General features: G+C 42.1%; 39 non-coding genes and 11 pseudogenes across 39 annotated transcripts; all 50 read left to right on the top strand.

Moving 5' to 3' along the window:
* Positions 1–4,859: 4,859 nt before the first annotated feature.
* LOC134901222 (5S ribosomal RNA) lies at positions 4,860–4,978 on the top strand. Its single transcript, XR_010174713.1, has one exon. It is a non-coding gene; the product is annotated as a 5S ribosomal RNA (ribosomal RNA).
* Positions 4,979–5,085: 107 nt separating this feature from the next.
* Positions 5,086–5,204, top strand: LOC135068441 (5S ribosomal RNA). The gene has a single exon (XR_010254642.1). It is a non-coding gene; the product is annotated as a 5S ribosomal RNA (ribosomal RNA).
* A 107-nt stretch (positions 5,205–5,311) lies between these two features.
* Positions 5,312–5,430, top strand: LOC135064117 (5S ribosomal RNA). Its single transcript, XR_010250430.1, has one exon. It is a non-coding gene; the product is annotated as a 5S ribosomal RNA (ribosomal RNA).
* A 107-nt stretch (positions 5,431–5,537) lies between these two features.
* LOC135064022 (5S ribosomal RNA) lies at positions 5,538–5,656 on the top strand. The gene has a single exon (XR_010250338.1). It is a non-coding gene; the product is annotated as a 5S ribosomal RNA (ribosomal RNA).
* A 107-nt stretch (positions 5,657–5,763) lies between these two features.
* Positions 5,764–5,882, top strand: LOC134900444 (5S ribosomal RNA). Its single transcript, XR_010173954.1, has one exon. It is a non-coding gene; the product is annotated as a 5S ribosomal RNA (ribosomal RNA).
* Positions 5,883–5,989: 107 nt separating this feature from the next.
* LOC135066764 (5S ribosomal RNA) lies at positions 5,990–6,108 on the top strand. The gene has a single exon (XR_010253005.1). It is a non-coding gene; the product is annotated as a 5S ribosomal RNA (ribosomal RNA).
* A 107-nt stretch (positions 6,109–6,215) lies between these two features.
* LOC134901356 (5S ribosomal RNA) lies at positions 6,216–6,334 on the top strand. The gene has a single exon (XR_010174846.1). It is a non-coding gene; the product is annotated as a 5S ribosomal RNA (ribosomal RNA).
* Positions 6,335–6,441: 107 nt separating this feature from the next.
* Positions 6,442–6,560, top strand: LOC134892236 (5S ribosomal RNA; annotated as a pseudogene).
* A 107-nt stretch (positions 6,561–6,667) lies between these two features.
* Positions 6,668–6,786, top strand: LOC134901461 (5S ribosomal RNA). The gene has a single exon (XR_010174952.1). It is a non-coding gene; the product is annotated as a 5S ribosomal RNA (ribosomal RNA).
* A 107-nt stretch (positions 6,787–6,893) lies between these two features.
* Positions 6,894–7,012, top strand: LOC135062070 (5S ribosomal RNA). Its single transcript, XR_010248430.1, has one exon. It is a non-coding gene; the product is annotated as a 5S ribosomal RNA (ribosomal RNA).
* A 107-nt stretch (positions 7,013–7,119) lies between these two features.
* LOC135064631 (5S ribosomal RNA) lies at positions 7,120–7,238 on the top strand. The gene has a single exon (XR_010250936.1). It is a non-coding gene; the product is annotated as a 5S ribosomal RNA (ribosomal RNA).
* A 107-nt stretch (positions 7,239–7,345) lies between these two features.
* On the top strand, positions 7,346–7,464 carry LOC134892235 (5S ribosomal RNA; annotated as a pseudogene).
* Positions 7,465–7,571: 107 nt separating this feature from the next.
* Positions 7,572–7,690, top strand: LOC134900443 (5S ribosomal RNA). The gene has a single exon (XR_010173953.1). It is a non-coding gene; the product is annotated as a 5S ribosomal RNA (ribosomal RNA).
* Positions 7,691–7,797: 107 nt separating this feature from the next.
* LOC135062069 (5S ribosomal RNA) lies at positions 7,798–7,916 on the top strand. Its single transcript, XR_010248429.1, has one exon. It is a non-coding gene; the product is annotated as a 5S ribosomal RNA (ribosomal RNA).
* A 107-nt stretch (positions 7,917–8,023) lies between these two features.
* Positions 8,024–8,142, top strand: LOC134900442 (5S ribosomal RNA). Its single transcript, XR_010173952.1, has one exon. It is a non-coding gene; the product is annotated as a 5S ribosomal RNA (ribosomal RNA).
* Positions 8,143–8,249: 107 nt separating this feature from the next.
* Positions 8,250–8,368, top strand: LOC135062889 (5S ribosomal RNA). Its single transcript, XR_010249230.1, has one exon. It is a non-coding gene; the product is annotated as a 5S ribosomal RNA (ribosomal RNA).
* Positions 8,369–8,475: 107 nt separating this feature from the next.
* LOC134892233 (5S ribosomal RNA) lies at positions 8,476–8,594 on the top strand (annotated as a pseudogene).
* Positions 8,595–8,701: 107 nt separating this feature from the next.
* On the top strand, positions 8,702–8,820 carry LOC134900441 (5S ribosomal RNA). The gene has a single exon (XR_010173951.1). It is a non-coding gene; the product is annotated as a 5S ribosomal RNA (ribosomal RNA).
* Positions 8,821–8,927: 107 nt separating this feature from the next.
* Positions 8,928–9,046, top strand: LOC134885695 (5S ribosomal RNA). Its single transcript, XR_010169805.1, has one exon. It is a non-coding gene; the product is annotated as a 5S ribosomal RNA (ribosomal RNA).
* A 107-nt stretch (positions 9,047–9,153) lies between these two features.
* Positions 9,154–9,272, top strand: LOC135064021 (5S ribosomal RNA). The gene has a single exon (XR_010250337.1). It is a non-coding gene; the product is annotated as a 5S ribosomal RNA (ribosomal RNA).
* Positions 9,273–9,379: 107 nt separating this feature from the next.
* LOC135062888 (5S ribosomal RNA) lies at positions 9,380–9,498 on the top strand. The gene has a single exon (XR_010249229.1). It is a non-coding gene; the product is annotated as a 5S ribosomal RNA (ribosomal RNA).
* A 107-nt stretch (positions 9,499–9,605) lies between these two features.
* On the top strand, positions 9,606–9,724 carry LOC134895088 (5S ribosomal RNA; annotated as a pseudogene).
* Positions 9,725–9,831: 107 nt separating this feature from the next.
* Positions 9,832–9,950, top strand: LOC135063339 (5S ribosomal RNA). Its single transcript, XR_010249673.1, has one exon. It is a non-coding gene; the product is annotated as a 5S ribosomal RNA (ribosomal RNA).
* A 107-nt stretch (positions 9,951–10,057) lies between these two features.
* On the top strand, positions 10,058–10,176 carry LOC135062067 (5S ribosomal RNA). The gene has a single exon (XR_010248427.1). It is a non-coding gene; the product is annotated as a 5S ribosomal RNA (ribosomal RNA).
* A 107-nt stretch (positions 10,177–10,283) lies between these two features.
* Positions 10,284–10,402, top strand: LOC134900440 (5S ribosomal RNA). The gene has a single exon (XR_010173950.1). It is a non-coding gene; the product is annotated as a 5S ribosomal RNA (ribosomal RNA).
* Positions 10,403–10,509: 107 nt separating this feature from the next.
* On the top strand, positions 10,510–10,628 carry LOC134888293 (5S ribosomal RNA; annotated as a pseudogene).
* A 107-nt stretch (positions 10,629–10,735) lies between these two features.
* LOC134890409 (5S ribosomal RNA) lies at positions 10,736–10,854 on the top strand (annotated as a pseudogene).
* A 107-nt stretch (positions 10,855–10,961) lies between these two features.
* LOC134900439 (5S ribosomal RNA) lies at positions 10,962–11,080 on the top strand. The gene has a single exon (XR_010173949.1). It is a non-coding gene; the product is annotated as a 5S ribosomal RNA (ribosomal RNA).
* Positions 11,081–11,187: 107 nt separating this feature from the next.
* On the top strand, positions 11,188–11,306 carry LOC135062066 (5S ribosomal RNA). Its single transcript, XR_010248426.1, has one exon. It is a non-coding gene; the product is annotated as a 5S ribosomal RNA (ribosomal RNA).
* Positions 11,307–11,413: 107 nt separating this feature from the next.
* Positions 11,414–11,532, top strand: LOC134888109 (5S ribosomal RNA; annotated as a pseudogene).
* A 107-nt stretch (positions 11,533–11,639) lies between these two features.
* Positions 11,640–11,758, top strand: LOC135064543 (5S ribosomal RNA). Its single transcript, XR_010250850.1, has one exon. It is a non-coding gene; the product is annotated as a 5S ribosomal RNA (ribosomal RNA).
* A 107-nt stretch (positions 11,759–11,865) lies between these two features.
* On the top strand, positions 11,866–11,984 carry LOC135060102 (5S ribosomal RNA). Its single transcript, XR_010246492.1, has one exon. It is a non-coding gene; the product is annotated as a 5S ribosomal RNA (ribosomal RNA).
* A 107-nt stretch (positions 11,985–12,091) lies between these two features.
* On the top strand, positions 12,092–12,210 carry LOC135058856 (5S ribosomal RNA). The gene has a single exon (XR_010245280.1). It is a non-coding gene; the product is annotated as a 5S ribosomal RNA (ribosomal RNA).
* Positions 12,211–12,317: 107 nt separating this feature from the next.
* Positions 12,318–12,436, top strand: LOC135061344 (5S ribosomal RNA). The gene has a single exon (XR_010247728.1). It is a non-coding gene; the product is annotated as a 5S ribosomal RNA (ribosomal RNA).
* Positions 12,437–12,543: 107 nt separating this feature from the next.
* Positions 12,544–12,662, top strand: LOC134900438 (5S ribosomal RNA). The gene has a single exon (XR_010173948.1). It is a non-coding gene; the product is annotated as a 5S ribosomal RNA (ribosomal RNA).
* A 107-nt stretch (positions 12,663–12,769) lies between these two features.
* Positions 12,770–12,888, top strand: LOC134889872 (5S ribosomal RNA; annotated as a pseudogene).
* A 107-nt stretch (positions 12,889–12,995) lies between these two features.
* On the top strand, positions 12,996–13,114 carry LOC135065958 (5S ribosomal RNA). Its single transcript, XR_010252222.1, has one exon. It is a non-coding gene; the product is annotated as a 5S ribosomal RNA (ribosomal RNA).
* A 107-nt stretch (positions 13,115–13,221) lies between these two features.
* On the top strand, positions 13,222–13,340 carry LOC135068382 (5S ribosomal RNA). Its single transcript, XR_010254586.1, has one exon. It is a non-coding gene; the product is annotated as a 5S ribosomal RNA (ribosomal RNA).
* Positions 13,341–13,447: 107 nt separating this feature from the next.
* Positions 13,448–13,566, top strand: LOC135070498 (5S ribosomal RNA). Its single transcript, XR_010256661.1, has one exon. It is a non-coding gene; the product is annotated as a 5S ribosomal RNA (ribosomal RNA).
* A 107-nt stretch (positions 13,567–13,673) lies between these two features.
* Positions 13,674–13,792, top strand: LOC135070576 (5S ribosomal RNA). Its single transcript, XR_010256735.1, has one exon. It is a non-coding gene; the product is annotated as a 5S ribosomal RNA (ribosomal RNA).
* Positions 13,793–13,899: 107 nt separating this feature from the next.
* LOC135060101 (5S ribosomal RNA) lies at positions 13,900–14,018 on the top strand. The gene has a single exon (XR_010246491.1). It is a non-coding gene; the product is annotated as a 5S ribosomal RNA (ribosomal RNA).
* Positions 14,019–14,125: 107 nt separating this feature from the next.
* Positions 14,126–14,244, top strand: LOC134901514 (5S ribosomal RNA). Its single transcript, XR_010175004.1, has one exon. It is a non-coding gene; the product is annotated as a 5S ribosomal RNA (ribosomal RNA).
* A 131-nt stretch (positions 14,245–14,375) lies between these two features.
* On the top strand, positions 14,376–14,494 carry LOC135066341 (5S ribosomal RNA). Its single transcript, XR_010252591.1, has one exon. It is a non-coding gene; the product is annotated as a 5S ribosomal RNA (ribosomal RNA).
* Positions 14,495–14,601: 107 nt separating this feature from the next.
* On the top strand, positions 14,602–14,720 carry LOC134892373 (5S ribosomal RNA; annotated as a pseudogene).
* A 107-nt stretch (positions 14,721–14,827) lies between these two features.
* On the top strand, positions 14,828–14,946 carry LOC134900437 (5S ribosomal RNA). The gene has a single exon (XR_010173947.1). It is a non-coding gene; the product is annotated as a 5S ribosomal RNA (ribosomal RNA).
* A 107-nt stretch (positions 14,947–15,053) lies between these two features.
* On the top strand, positions 15,054–15,172 carry LOC134901903 (5S ribosomal RNA). The gene has a single exon (XR_010175378.1). It is a non-coding gene; the product is annotated as a 5S ribosomal RNA (ribosomal RNA).
* Positions 15,173–15,279: 107 nt separating this feature from the next.
* Positions 15,280–15,398, top strand: LOC134891058 (5S ribosomal RNA; annotated as a pseudogene).
* A 107-nt stretch (positions 15,399–15,505) lies between these two features.
* LOC134885538 (5S ribosomal RNA) lies at positions 15,506–15,624 on the top strand. Its single transcript, XR_010169651.1, has one exon. It is a non-coding gene; the product is annotated as a 5S ribosomal RNA (ribosomal RNA).
* A 107-nt stretch (positions 15,625–15,731) lies between these two features.
* Positions 15,732–15,850, top strand: LOC134886938 (5S ribosomal RNA; annotated as a pseudogene).
* A 107-nt stretch (positions 15,851–15,957) lies between these two features.
* LOC134885946 (5S ribosomal RNA) lies at positions 15,958–16,076 on the top strand. Its single transcript, XR_010170046.1, has one exon. It is a non-coding gene; the product is annotated as a 5S ribosomal RNA (ribosomal RNA).
* The last annotated feature ends 81 nt before the right edge of the window (positions 16,077–16,157 follow it).

Below are 16,157 nucleotides of genomic sequence, written 5' to 3'. Positions count from 1 at the left end.
GCGCATTCAGTCTGTATTGGGCCTGGTCACCCCAACTACCCAGAAGGAACTGCTGTCTTTTCTGGGTATGGTAAATTACTGCAGACAGTGGATATCTGATTGTTCCTATTATGATAACATTTTGAGACAAGCCACACTGAAAGACAAACCTAATATTGTACAATGGTCACAAGAAATGTTAACTGCATATGAAAGCTTAAAGTGTATGTTAATGAAAAGTCCGGCACTTGGCCTCCCCAACTATGTACTACCTTTTCATTTGTTTGCAAGGGACAATTGTAAAACCATGGCGGGGGTGCTCACACAGTTTCATGGAGGAAAGTTGCGCCCAGTGGCATTTTTTTCCAAAGTAATGCCTGTCACAGTGCAAGGTATGCCTGCTTGCCTCAGGGCACTTGCAGCCTGTGCAATGGTAACTGAAATGGCCACCACACTCACCCTAGGCCACACAACAATACTTCACACCACTCATGATGTTCTAACCATTTTAAAAGGGTTACACACACAACACATGTCAGCTCAGCGCCTCAGTGGATATGAGGTTCTCCTTTTGAACAACCCCTCACTCACCATTAAGAATGCCACCAACTCTTCAGGTCCTGCACCCATTCTCAACGCTCTCCTGGGGCTCAAAGGTCCTGAAGACCACCCTCCTGAACCCCATGACTGCTCAGCTTCCATTGAGTCAGAAACATCCCCCAGACTGGACATGTCCCCTGTCCCTGTCCCCGACGCGGATGTCATTTTTGTAGATGGTTCCTGTAGCAGACCCAATGACACCACGTACCAAGCGGGTTATGCTATTGTCACTCTCCCTGACATTATTCTGGAAGCACAGCCCATTCCTTACCAGTCAGCACAGGCTGCAGAGCTCATTGCTCTCACAAGGGCTTGTCACCTTTACCAGAATAAACCAGTCACCATCTACACTGACTCCAAATACGCGTACGGCGTCGTGCATGACCATGGGGTCATTTGGCGACGCCGTGGTTTCCTTGGAGCTGATGGAAAAGGCATATCACATGCCCAACTCATCTCTGACCTTCTGCATGCCATAACCCTGCCCTCTGACATTGCAATCCTCCATTGCAGGGCACACACGGGGGGGAAGGATGCAGTCTCCCTTGGAAATGCTCTTGCTGACTCTGCTGCCAAACATGCGGCCTCACAGCCCATCACTCAGGCCCACATGTCCATCATGACCCCCCCAGCTCTCGACAACCACTACCTGATCACCCAGTTACAGGCCTCAGCCTCCAATGCCGACCTAGCTGACTGGACTTACCCAGTTTTGCAGAAGAATCCTAAAACAGGATTAATCTGCAAAGAGGGGAAACCTTGTATACCCCAGTCCAGTGCACCCTTGTTTATTGCCCACTACCATGGCATAGGACACCACAGTAAGGCAACAACTACCTTACTCTTACGTAATGATTTCTATGTCACGGATGCCAAGTCATTAGTAGATCAGTATGTCAGTAGATGCATCACTTGTCTGCGAAACAACCCCAACAACCCTGACAAGGCAAAACATCAGCATCTTGAATACCCCACCACACCCTTTACACACCTGCAAATTGACTTCACCCATATCCCAGGTATTGGTAAACAGGAGTATGCCCTGGTCATTGTAGACATGTTCTCTCGATGGCCAGAGGTATTCCCCACTAAATCTGAGGATGCAAAGACAGTTGCTAGGATCCTAACTCAGGAAATCATCCCCAGATGGGGGTGCCCATTGCAAATCAATAGTGATAAAGGCTCCGCCTTTACAGCAAAAATTACACAGGCCTTGGTAAAGGCCCTGCAGGTGGAATGGAAGTTCCACATCCCGTATCACCCGCAGAGTTCAGGGGTCGTAGAACGCATGAATAGGACCCTCAAAGACAAGCTTAGGAAGGCCACAGGAGGCACCTTCCACAAATGGAAGCAAGTCCTTCCCATTATCTTGGCAGAAATTAGAATGACACCACAAAAGACTTTGGGTTACTCCCCCTTTGAAATATTAATGGGTAGGCCCTTCCCTACACCTTGGGCTAAGAAACCATTAGTAATACAGGAGGGAGATCTAGAACTCATCAGAGAAGAGTATGTCAGGTCCCTGATAACAAAACTGAATGAAATTGAACATGAGGTTGTTTGTAAAAACCCTTTGAATCCACAGGAACCTACACACCCCTTTAAAGTCGGAGACAGAGTCGTGGTGAAGGTGCTCCCCAGGAACAAGAGCCCAGGAGACTTCACCTATGGTCCAGAGACAGAGGTCGTAGCAGTTACCCGAACAGCAGTCCTGACAGAGGAAAGTCCTACCTGGATCCATGCATCCCGAGTAAAAAAGGTTCCTAGACCAGACCTAGAGAGGGAAGCAAGTGATTCCAGTGAGGTACGAACCGGGGCAGACAGCCCTGACCTCCCACCTAGCGAAGACAGAAGAACAGAAAACGATGAAGAACCTGCCCCCTATCTCTATCCTGGGGACTATCTCGATAGCCCTACTGGCCCTCATTCACCTCACAATATGTGAAGTCAGCATCACACAAACAGATGGGGTCCCCACCTTGTGGTACAATTCCTCTAACACACACGTAGCCACATATATCCTTGACTATTTTATGTTCCCCAAAATTGCTAATGACAAATATTATATACAACAAAGGAGGAAATCAGGAATGTCTGAGACAATGTACATTTGTGTCACTGATGAATGGTGGATGGAAATATCCTATCATGGATCCAACTGTGATTACTGGGAATCTGTGGGGTGGAATACAGGAGCAGATTGGAAATATGGCCCATCATTTGCAAAAAAATAGATGGAGCAAATATGGAGTACCCCTACTTTCTAGACTATCCATTCATAAGATGGATGAAGGCCCAAATTCATACAGGTTTAGACTAAACATAGTGAACCCTAGCAGAAGCGACAATGAGACTTATGTACTTGGTATATGGTGGCAAGCAGGGTACTATAGTGCAAGACAAAGGTTTTATTTATGGGATATGTACAAAAACCCAAAATACCAGCCTAAAATTGCTCCCCAAAACAAACCTTTAAAGCCCCATATTGCCACTTCTAAAGATATGGTGGCTATTACTAACCCTACCTTTGAAGACACCCTAGCTATTGAAACTGGTTTCTCTGACATTAATTTTTGGTTGGAATGGATGAAGTATAGTGCTAACAAACACAATAAAAGCAACTGTTATGTCTGTGGCAAATCTAGGCCCCACCTAGGTACAGTGCCCCTTAATATACCCCTAGAACAGGAAAATTGTTTTTTTCAGCCTTTTTAATGACACCAAAACAAATGACAGTCAGTGCGAAATGTGGAAAAGGGAATATCCCATATTGTCAAAAAATCCCAACCCAGGAAGCACCATAACCATATATCCTGGAAACTATACCTGTTATACATCTAACATCACCCCAGGGAGAAATTTAAAAACCTTCCCACCAGGGTATTGTGCAAATAAAAGAACAACTGTTTTAGTCAACCAAACTAGATCACTAGGCGACATTTATTATATATGTGGGGATATGAAGCTTAGAACTAAATTAGACACACCATGGTATGGTGAGTGTGCCCTGGCCAAAGTCATAATGCCACTCCTAATGATCACCGATGACCCCAATCCTCCCTCTAATACTCCTGCTAATCGAAAGAAAAGAGCACTCCCAGGAGGTAGCTTTGACCCCCACGTGTACATTGATGCTATAGGGGTCCCAAGAGGTGTTCCAAATGAGTTCAAAGCTAGAGATGAGGTGGCTGCGGGTTTTGAGTCATTGTTCCCTATAGTAACTGTAAATAAAAACGTAGCCTGGATTAATTATATATATTATAATCAACAAAGATTTGTTAATGATACCAAAGATGCTCTTAAAGGTATAGCTGAACAGCTAGAAGCCACTTCCCAAATGACATTTCAAAATAGAATGGCCCTTGACATGATTCTAGCAGAAAAAGGCGGTACATGTGTTTACATTAGTAAGGTGGAAGGCTGTTGTACATATATTCCTGACAACACTGGTCCCAATGGTAAGGTTACTTTAGCCATAAACAAGTTAGAAACCTTATCCATAGAACTCAAGAAAAATTCAGGTATTGATAACCCATGGAGCCAATATTTTGGGTGGTTTGAAAATTGGAAACAGGCTCTTGTGCAAATAAGCATATTCATACTTGTAACTTTAATTCTTTTAGGCATTATAGTTTATTGTGTAATTCCCTGTGGAAAGAAACTTACCTCCAAAGGCATTGATAAGGCCCTGATGTACTATGATATAACCACCAGTCCTGTCACCTCCTCTGATAGTAAGGGACCCGACGATTATGTCCAATATCTCAAGAACTGGAGGAACAAGAAAGGAGCCTCACTTAAGAATCATGTCATATAACAATCATGATTCTAAGAGGGGATTGAAGGGTTAAACATGCTATATGAATTGTTATGTGTTTGAATAGACACGTACGCACTCTCTACAAGATGCCTTTGTCTCTTCATATAATATAAGGCTTCTGTGTGTCTTATCTTCAAGGACAATTACATACTAGATCAAAACTGTTACTTCTGTGTGTTACTAAAATATCCCGCATGTAATGTCGTATGCTACTTCTATTTATCCAATCATATGCTTGCACATATTGTATACACCCATGTTTCTCTTCTATATAGTACGCTGTAATTTATTAAATAAACAGAGTGATTCTTAACTACATGGTGTCGTGTATTATCTGTAACGTTAAGGATTGCTCTCACTGACGTCAGTGGCCATCACATCGAGGTAATCAAAGAGAGGTAGGGATCCTTTCAAACCAGTAGTTAGAAGTAGAAAAGTTCTAACAGAAACCACAAAGCTCATCTACAGCCACACCACACTGGATACGCCCAATCTCATCTGATCTTGGAAGCTAAGCAGTGTTGGGCCTGGTTAGTACTTGGATGGGAGACCACTTGGGAATACAAGGTGCTGTAGATATTTTTATACTACCAACACCGTTCTGTTGATGCATTCCATTTTCAAATGTATTCATTTATGAACCAGTAGTTAGAAGTAGAAAAGTTCTAACAGAAACCACAAAGCTCATCTACAGCCACACCACACTGGATACGCCCAATCTCATCTGATCTTGGAAGCTAAGCAGTGTTGGGCCTGGTTAGCACTTGGATGGGAGACCACCTGGGAATACAAGGTGCTGTAGATATTTTTATACTGCCAACACCGTTCTGTTGATGCATTCCATTTTCAAACGTATTCATTTATGAACCAGTAGTTAGAAGTAGAAAAGTTCAAACAGAAACCACAAAGCTCATCTACAGCCACACCACACTGGATACGCCCAATCTCATCTGATCTTGGAAGCTAAGCAGTGTTGGTCCTGGTTAGTACTTGGATGGGGGACCACCTGGGAATACAAGGTGCTGTAGATATTTTTATACTGCCAACACCGTTCTGTTGATGCATTCCATTTTCAAACATATTCATTTATGAACCAGTAGTTAGAAGTAGAAAAGTTCTAACAGAAACCACAAAGCTCATCTACAGCCACACCACAGTGGATACGCCCAATCTCATCTGATCTTGGAAGCTAAGCAGTGTTGGGCCTGGTTAGTACTTGGATGGGAGACCACCTGGGAATACAAGGTGCTGTAGATATTTTTATACTACCAACACCGTTCTGTTGATGCATTCCATTTTCAAACGTATTCATTTATGAACCAGTAGTTAGAAGTAGAAAAGTTCTAACAGAAACCATAAAGCTCATCTACAGCCACACCACACTGGATACGCCCAATCTCATCTGATCTTGGAAGCTAAGCAGTGTTGGGCCTGGTTAGTACTTGGATGGGAGACCACCTGGGAATACAAGGTGCTGTAGATATTTTTATACTGCCAACACCGTTCTGTTGATGCATTCCATTTTCAAACGTATTCATTTATGAACCAGTAGTTAGAAGTATAAAAGTTCTAACAGAAACCACAAAGCTCATCTACAGCCACACCACACTGGATACGCCCAATCTCATCTGATCTTGGAAGCTAAGCAGTGTTGGGCCTGGTTAGTACTTGGATGGGAGACTACCTGGGAATACAAGGCGCTGTAGATATTTTTATACTGCCAACACCGTTCTGTTGATGCATTCCATTTTCAAACGTATTCATTTATGAACCAGTAGTTAGAAGTAGAAAAGTTCTAACAGAAACCAGAAAGTTCATCTACAGCCACACCACACTGGATATGCCCAATCTCATCTGATCTTGGAAACTAAGCAGTGTTGGGCCTGGGTAGTACTTGGATGGGAGACCACCTGGGAATACAAGGTGCTGTAGATAATTTTATACTGCCAACACCGTTCTGTTGATGCATTCCATTTTAAAACATATTCATTTATGAACCAGTAGTTAGAAGTAGAAAAGTTCTAACAGAAACCATAAAGCTTATCTACAGCCACACCACACTGGATACGCCCAATCTCATCTGATCTAGGAAGCTAAGCAGTGTTGGGACTGGTTAGTACTTGGATGGGAGACTACCTGGGAATACAAGGTGCTGTAGATAATTTTATACTGCCAACACCGTTCTGTTGATGCATTCCATTTTAAAACGTATTCATTTATGAACCAGTAGTTAGAAGTAGAAAAGTTCTAACAGAAACCACAAAGTTCATCTACAGCCACACCACACTGGATGCGCCCAATCTCATCTGATCTTGGAAGCTAAGCAGTGTTGGGCCTGGTTAGTACTTGGATGGGAGACCACCTGGGAATACAAGGTGCTGTAGATATTTTTATACTGCCAACACCGTTCTGTTGATGCATTCCATTTTCAAACGTATTCATTTATGAACCAGTAGTTAGAAGTAGAAAAGTTCTAACAGAAACCAGAAAGTTCATCTACAGCAACACCACACTGTATACGCCCAATCTCATCTGATCTTGGAAGCTAAGCAGTGTTGGGCCTGGTTAGTACTTGGATGGGAGACCACCTGGGAATACAAGGTGCTGTAGATATTTTTATACTGCCAACACCGTTCTGTTGATGCATTCCATTTTCAAACTTATTCATTTATGAACCAGTAGTTAGAAGTAGAAAAGTTCTAACAGAAACCATAAAGCTCATCTACAGCCACACCACACTGGATACGCCCAATCTCATCTGATCTTGGAAGCTAAGCAGTGTTGGGCCTGGGTAGTACTTGGATGGGAGACCACCTGGGAATACAAGGTCCTGTAGATATTTTTATACTGCCAACACCGTTCTGTTGATGCTTTCCATTTTCAAACTTATTCATTTATGAACCAGTAGTTAGAAGTAGAAAAGTTCTAACAGAAACCATAAAGCTTATCTACAGCCACACCACACTGGATACGCCCAATCTCATCTGATCTAGGAAGCTAAGCAGTGTTGGGACTGGTTAGTACTTGGATGGGAGACTACCTGGGAATACAAGGTGCTGTAGATAATTTTATACTGCCAACACCGTTCTGTTGATGCATTCCATTTTAAAACGTATTCATTTATGAACCAGTAGTTAGAAGTAGAAAAGTTCTAACAGAAACCACAAAGTTCATCTACAGCCACACCACACTGGATACGCCCAATCTCATCTGATCTTGGAAGCTAAGCAGTGTTGGGCCTGGTTAGTACTTGGATGGGAGACCACCTGGGAATACAAGGTGCTGTAGATATTTTTATACTGCCAACACCGTTCTGTTGATGCATTCCATTTTCAAACGTATTCATTTATGAACCAGTAGTTAGAAGTAGAAAAGTTCTAACAGAAACCAGAAAGTTCATCTACAGCAACACCACACTGTATACGCCCAATCTCATCTGATCTTGGAAGCTAAGCAGTGTTGGGCCTGGTTAGTACTTGGATGGGAGACCACCTGGGAATACAAGGTGCTGTAGATATTTTTATACTGCCAACACCGTTCTGTTGATGCATTCCATTTTCAAATGTATTCATTTATGAACCAGTAGTTAGAAGTAGAAAAGTTCTAACAGAAACCATAAAGCTCATCTACAGCCACACCACACTGGATACGCCCAATCTCATCTGATCTTGGAAGCTAAGCAGTGTTGGGCCTGGTTAGTACTTGGATGGGAGACCACCTGGGAATACAAGGTGCTGTAGATATTTTTATACTACCAACACCGTTCTGTTGATGCATTCCATTTTCAAACGTATTCATTTATGAACCAGTAGTTAGAAGTAGAAAAGTTCTAACAGAAACCAGAAAGTTCATCTACAGCCACACCACACTGGATACGCCCAATCTCATCTGATCTTGGAAACTAAGCAGTGTTGGGCCTGGGTAGTACTTGGATGGGAGACCACCTGGGAATACAAGGTGCTGTAGATATTTTTATACTGCCAACACCGTTCTGTTGATGCATTCCATTTTCAAACTTATTCATTTATGAACCAGTAGTTAGAAGTAGAAAAGTTCTAACAGAAACCATAAAGCTTATCTACAGCCACACCACACTGGATACGCCCAATCTCATCTGATCTAGGAAGCTAAGCAGTGTTGGGACTGGTTAGTACTTGGATGGGAGACTACCTGGGAATACAAGGTGCTGTAGATAATTTTATACTGCCAACACCGTTCTGTTGATGCATTCCATTTTAAAACGTATTCATTTATGAACCAGTAGTTAGAAGTAGAAAAGTTCTAACAGAAACCACAAAGTTCATCTACAGCCACACCACACTGGATACGCCCAATCTCATCTGATCTTGGAAGCTAAGCAGTGTTGGGCCTGGTTAGTACTTGGATGGGAGACCACCTGGGAATACAAGGTGCTGTAGATATTTTTATACTGCCAACACCGTTCTGTTGATGCATTCCATTTTCAAACGTATTCATTTATGAACCAGTAGTTAGAAGTAGAAAAGTTCTAACAGAAACCAGAAAGTTCATCTACAGCAACACCACACTGTATACGCCCAATCTCATCTGATCTTGGAAGCTATGCAGTGTTGGGCCTGGTTAGTACTTGGATGGGAGACCACCTGGGAATACAAGGTGCTGTAGATATTTTTATACTGCCAACACCGTTCTGTTGATGCATTCCATTTTCAAACATATTCATTTATGAACCAGTAGTTAGAAGTAGAAAAGTTCTAACAGAAACCATAAAGCTCATCTACAGCCACACCACAGTGGATACGCCCAATCTCATCTGATCTTGGAAGCTAAGCAGTGTTGGGCCTGGTTAGTACTTGGATGGGAGACCACCTGGGAATACAAGGTGCTGTAGATATTTTTATACTACCAACACCGTTCTGTTGATGCATTCCATTTTCAAACGTATTCATTTATGAACCAGTAGTTAGAAGTAGAAAAGTTCAAACAGAAACCAGAAAGTTCATCTACAGCCACACCACACTGGATACGCCCAATCTCATCTGATCTTGGAAACTAAGCAGTGTTGGGCCTGGGTAGTACTTGGATGGGAGACCACCTGGGAATACAAGGTGCTGTAGATAATTTTATACTGCCAACACCGTTCTGTTGATGCATTCCATTTTAAAACATATTCATTTATGAACCAGTAGTTAGAAGTAGAAAAGTTCTAACAGAAACCATAAAGCTTATCTACAGCCACACCACACTGGATACGCCCAATCTCATCTGATCTAGGAAGCTAAGTAGTGTTGGGACTGGTTAGTACTTGGATGGGAGACTACCTGGGAATACAAGGTGCTGTAGTTAATTTTATACTGCCAACACCGTTCTGTTGATGCATTCCATTTTAAAACGTATTCATTTATGAACCAGTAGTTAGAAGTAGAAAAGTTCTAACAGAAACCACAAAGTTCATCTACAGCCACACCACACTGGATACGCCCAATCTCATCTGATCTTGGAAGCTAAGCAGTGTTGGGCCTGGTTAGTACTTGGATGGGAGACCACCTGTGAATGCAAGGTGCTGTAGATATTTTTATACTGCCAACACCGTTCTGTTGATGCATTCCATTTTCAAACGTATTCATTTATGAACCAGTAGTTAGAAGTAGAAAAGTTCTAACAGAAACCAGAAAGTTCATCTACAGCAACACCACACTGTATACGCCCAATCTCATCTGATCTTGGAAGCTAAGCAGTGTTGGGCCTGGTTAGTACTTGGATGGGAGACCACCTGGGAATACAAGGTGCTGTAGATATTTTTATACTGCCAACACCGTTCTGTTGATGCATTCCATTTTCAAACTTATTCATTTATGAACCAGTAGTTAGAAGTAGAAAAGTTCTAACAGAAACTATAAAGCTCATCTACAGCCACACCACACTGGATACGCCCAATCTCATCTGATCTTGGAAGCTAAGCAGTGTTGGGCCTGGTTAGTACTTGGATGGGAGACCACCTGGGAATACAAGGTGCTGTAGATATTTTTATACTACCAACACCGTTCTGTTGATGCATTCCATTTTCAAACGTATTCATTTATGAACCAGTAGTTAGAAGTAGAAAAGTTCTAACAGAAACCAGAAAGTTCATCTACAGCCACACCACACTGGATACGCCCAATATCATCTGATCTTGGAAACTAAGCAGTGTTGGGCCTGGGTAGTACTTGGATGGGAGACCACCTGGGAATACAAGGTGCTGTAGATATTTTTATACTGCCAACACTGTTCTGTTGATGCGTTCCATTTTCAAACTTATTCATTTATGAACCAGTAGTTAGAAGTAGAAAAGTTCTAACAGAAACCATAAAGCTTATCTACAGCCACACCACACTGGATACGCCCAATCCCATCTGATCTAGGAAGCTAAGCAGTGTTGGGACTGGTTAGTACTTGGATGGGAGACTACCTGGGAATACAAGGTGCTGTAGATAATTTTATACTGCCAACACCGTTCTGTTGATGCATTCCATTTTAAAACGTATTCATTTATGAACCAGTAGTTAGAAGTAGAAAAGTTCTAACAGAAACCACAAAGTTCATCTACAGCCACACCACACTGGATACGCCCAATCTCATCTGATCTTGGAAGCTAAGCAGTGTTGGGCCTGGTTAGTACTTGGATGGGAGACCACCTGGGAATACAAGGTGCTGTAGATATTTTTATACTGCCAACACCGTTCTGTTGATGCATTCCATTTTCAAACGTATTCATTTATGAACCAGTAGTTAGAAGTAGAAAAGTTCTAACAGAAACCAGAAAGTTCATCTACAGCAACACCACACTGTATACGCCCAATCTCATCTGATCTTGGAAGCTAAGCAGTGTTGGGCCTGGTTAGTACTTGGATGGGAGACCACCTGGGAATACAAGGTGCTGTAGATATTTTTATACTGCCAACACCGTTCTGTTGATGCATTCCATTTTCAAATGTATTCATTTATGAACCAGTAGTTAGAAGTAGAAAAGTTCTAACAGAAACCATAAAGCTCATCTACAGCCACACCACACTGGATACGCCCAATCTCATCTGATCTTGGAAGCTAAGCAGTGTTGGACCTGGTTAGTACTTGTATGGGAGACCACTTGGGAATACAAGGTGCAGTAGATATTTTTATACTACCAACACCGTTCTGTTGATGCATTCCATTTTCAAACGTATTAATTTATGAACCAGTAGTTAGAAGTAGAAAAGTACTAACAGAAACCATAAAGCTCTTCTACAGCCACACCACACTGGATATGCCCAATCTCATCTGATCTTGGAAGCTAAGCAGTGTTGGGCCTGGTTAGTACTTGGATGGGAGACCACCTGGGAATACAAGGTGCTGTAGATATTTTTATACTGCCAACACCGTTCTGTTGATGCATTCCATTTTCAAACGTATTCATTTATGAACCAGTAGTTAGAAGTAGAAAAGTTCTAACAGAAACCAGAAAGTTCATCTACAGCAACACCACACTGGATACGCCCAATCTCATCTGATCTTGGAAGCTAAGCAGTGTTGGGCCTGGTTAGTACTTGGATGGGAGACCACCTGGGAATACAAGGTGCTGTAGATATTTTTATACTGCCAACACCGTTCTGTTGATGCATTCCATTTTAAAACGTATTCATTTATGAACCAGTAGTTAGAAGTAGAAAAGTTCTAACAGAAACCACAAAGCTCATCTACAGCCACACCACACTGGATACGCCCAATCTCATCTGATCTTGGAAGCTAAGCAGTGTTGGGCCTGGTTAGTACTTGGATGGGAGACCCCTTGAGAATACAAGGTGCTGTAGATATTTTTATACTGCCAACACCGTTCTGTTGATGCATTCCATTTTCAAATGTATTCATTTATGAACCAGTAGTTAGAAGTAGAAAAGTTCTAACAGAAACCACAAAGCTCATCTACAGCCACACCACACTGGATACGCCCAATCTCATCTGATCTTGGAAGCTAAGCAGTGTTGGGCCTGGTTAGTACTTGGATGGGAGACCACCTTGGAATACAAGGTGCTGTAGATATTTTTATACTGCCAACACCGTTCTGTTGATGCATTCCATTTTCAAACGTATTCATTTATGAACCAGTAGTTAGAAGTAGAAAAGTTCAAACAGAAGCCACAAAGCTCATCTACAGCCACACCACACTGGATACGCCCAATCTCATCTGATCTTGGAAGCTAAGCAGTGTTGGGCCTGGTTAGTACTTGGATGGGAGACCACCTGGGAATACAAGGTGCTGTAGATAATTTTATACTGCCAACACCGTTCTGTTGATGCATTCCATTTTCAAACGTGTTCATTTATGAACCAGTAGTTAGAAGTAGAAAAGTTCTAACAGAAACCACAAAGCTCATCTACAGCCACACCACACTGGATACGCCCAATCTCATCTGATCTTCGAAGCTAAGCAGTGTTGGGCCTGGTTAGTACTTGGATGGGAGACCACCTTGGAATACAAGGTGCTGTTGATATTTTTATACTGCCAATACCGTTCTGTTGATGCATTCCATTTTCAAACGTATTCATTTATGAACCAGTAGTTAGAAGTAGAAAAGTTCTAACAGAAACCACAAAGCTCATCTACAGCCACACCACACTGGATACGCCCAATCTAATCTGATCTTGGAAGCTAAGCAGTGTTGGGCCTGGTTAGTACTTGGATGGGAGACCACCTGGGAATACAAGGTGCTGTAGATATTTTTATACTGCCAACACCGTTCTGTTGATGCATTCCATTTTCAAACGTATTCATTTATGAACCAGTAGTTAGAAGTAGAAAAGTTCTAACAGAAACCATAAAGCTCATCTACAGTCACACCACACTGGATACGCCCAATCTCATCTGATCTTGGAAGCTAAGCAGTGTTGGGCCTGGTTAGTAATTGGATGGGAGACCACCTGGGAATACAAGGTGCTGTAGATATTTTTATACTACCAACACCGTTCTGTTGATGCATTCCATTTTCAAACGTATTCATTTATGAACCAGTAGTTAGAAGTAGAAAAGTTCTAACAGAAACCATAAAGCTCATCTACAGCCACACCACACTGGATACGCCCAATCTCATCTGATCTTGGAAGCTAAGCAGTGTTGGACCTGGTTAGTACTTGGATGGGAGACCACTTGGGAATACAAGGTGCAGTAGATATTTTTATACTACCAACACCGTTCTGTTGATGCATTCCATTTTCAAACGTATTAATTTATGAACCAGTAGTTAGAAGTAGAAAAGTACTAACAGAAACCATAAAGCTCTTCTACAGCCACATCACACTGGATATGCCCAATCTCATCTGATCTTGGAAGCTAAGCAGTGTTGGGCCTGGTTAGTACTTGGATGGGAGACCACCTGGGAATACAAGGTGCTGTAGATATTTTTATACTGCCAACACCGTTCTGTTGATGCTTTCCATTTTCAAACGTATTCATTTATGAACCAGTAGTTAGAAGTAGAAAAGTTCTAACAGAAACCAGAAAGTTCATCTACAGCAACACCACACTGGATACGCCCAATCTCATCTGATCTTGGAAGCTAAGCAGTGTTGGGCCTGGTTAGTACTTGGATGGGAGACCACCTGGGAATACAAGGTGCTGTAGATATTTTTATACTGCCAACACCGTTCTGTTGATGCATTCCATTTTAAAACGTATTCATTTATGAACCAGTAGTTAGAAGTAGAAAAGTTCTAACAGAAACCACAAAGCTCATCTACAGCCACACCACACTGGATACGCCCAATCTCATCTGATCTTGGAAGCTAAGCAGTGTTGGGCCTGGTTAGTACTTGGATGGGAGACCCCTTGGGAATACAAGGTGCTGTAGATATTTTTATACTGCCAACACCGTTCTGTTGATGCATTCCATTTTCAAATGTATTCATTTATGAACCAGTAGTTAGAAGTAGAAAAGTTCTAACAGAAACCACAAAGCTCATCTACAGCCACACCACACAGCTCATCTACAGCCACACCACACTGGATACGCCCAATCTCATCTGATCTTGGAAGCTAAGCAGTGTTGGGCCTGGTTAGTACTTGGATGGGAGACCCCTTGGAAATACAAGGTGCTGTAGATATTTTTATACTGCCAACACCGTTCTGTTGATGCATTCCATTTTCAAATGTATTCATTTATGAACCAGTAGTTAGAAGTAGAAAAGTTCTAACAGAAACCACAAAGCTCATCTACAGCCACACCACACTGGATACGTCCAATCTCATCTGATCTTCGAAGCTAAGCAGTGTTGGGCCTGGTTAGTACTTGGATGGGAGACCACCTTGGAATACAAGGTGTTGTAGATATTTTTATACTGCCAATACCGTTCTGTTGATGCATTCCATTTTCAAACGTATTCATTTATGAACCAGTAGTTAGAAGTAGAAAAGTTCTAACAGAAACTTCAAAGCTCATCTACAGCCACACCACACTGGATACGCCCAATCTCATCTGATCTTGGAAGCTAAGCAGTGTTGGGCCTGGTTAGTACTTGGATGGGAGACCACCTGGGAATACAAGGTGCTGTAGATATTTTTATACTGCCAACACCGTTCTGTTGATGCATTCCATTTTCAAACGTATTCATTTATGAACCAGTAGTTAGAAGTAGAAAAGTTCTAACAGAAACCATAAAGCTCATCTACAGCCACACCACACTGGATACGCCCAATCTCATCTGATCTTGGAAGCTAAGCAGTGTTGGGCCTGGTTAGTACTTGGATGGGAGACCACCTGGGAATACAAGGTGCTGTAGATTATTTTATACTGCCAACACCGTTCTGTTGATGCATTCCATTTTAAAACGTATTCATTTATGAACCAGTAGTTAGAAGTAGAAAAGTTCTAACAGAAACCAGAAAGTTAATTTACAGCCACACCACACTGGATACGCCCATTCTCATCTGATCTTGGAAGCTAAGCAGTGTTGGGACTGGTTAGTACTTGGATGGGAGACCACCTGGGAATACAAGGTGCTGTAGATATTTTTATACTGCCAACACCGTTCTGTTGATGCATTAAATTTTCAAACGTATTCATTTATGAACCAGTACTTACAAGTAGAAAAGTTCTAACAGAAACCACAAAGCTCATCTACAGTCACACCACACTGGATACGCCCAATCTCATCTGATCTTGGAAGCTAAGCAGTGTTGGACCTGGTTAGTACTTGGATGGGAGACCACTTGGGAATACAAGGTGCAGTAGATATTTTTATACTACCAACACCGTTCTGTTGATGCATTCTATTTTCAAACGTATTAATTTATGAACCAGTAGTTAGAAGTAGAAAAGTACTAACAGAAACCATAAAGCTCTTCTACAGCCACACCACACTGGATATGCCCAACCTCATCTGATCTTGGAAGCTAAGCAGTGTTGGGCCTGGTTAGTACTTTGATGGGAGACCACCTGGGAATACAAGGTGCTGTAGATATTTTTATACTGCCAACACCGTTCTGTTGATGCATTCCATTTTCAAACGTATTCATTTATGAACCAGTAGTTAGAAGTAGAAAAGTTCTAACAGAAACCAGGAAGTTCATCTACAGCAACACCACACTGGATACGCCCAATCTCATCTGATCTTGGAAGCTAAGCAGTGTTCGGCCTGGTTAGTACTTGGATGGGAGACCACCTGGGAATACAAGGTGCTGTAGATATTTTTATACTGCCAACACCGTTCTGTTGATGCATTCCATTTTAAAACGTATTCATTTATGAACCAGTAGTTAGAAGTAGAA

The sequence above is a fragment of the Pseudophryne corroboree genome, chromosome 3 (assembly GCF_028390025.1).
Source record: "Pseudophryne corroboree isolate aPseCor3 chromosome 3, aPseCor3.hap2, whole genome shotgun sequence".
Lineage (NCBI taxonomy): Eukaryota > Metazoa > Chordata > Amphibia > Anura > Myobatrachidae > Pseudophryne > Pseudophryne corroboree.
Note: the sequence above shows the minus strand (reverse complement) of the source record. Positions and strands in the feature narration are given on the sequence as shown.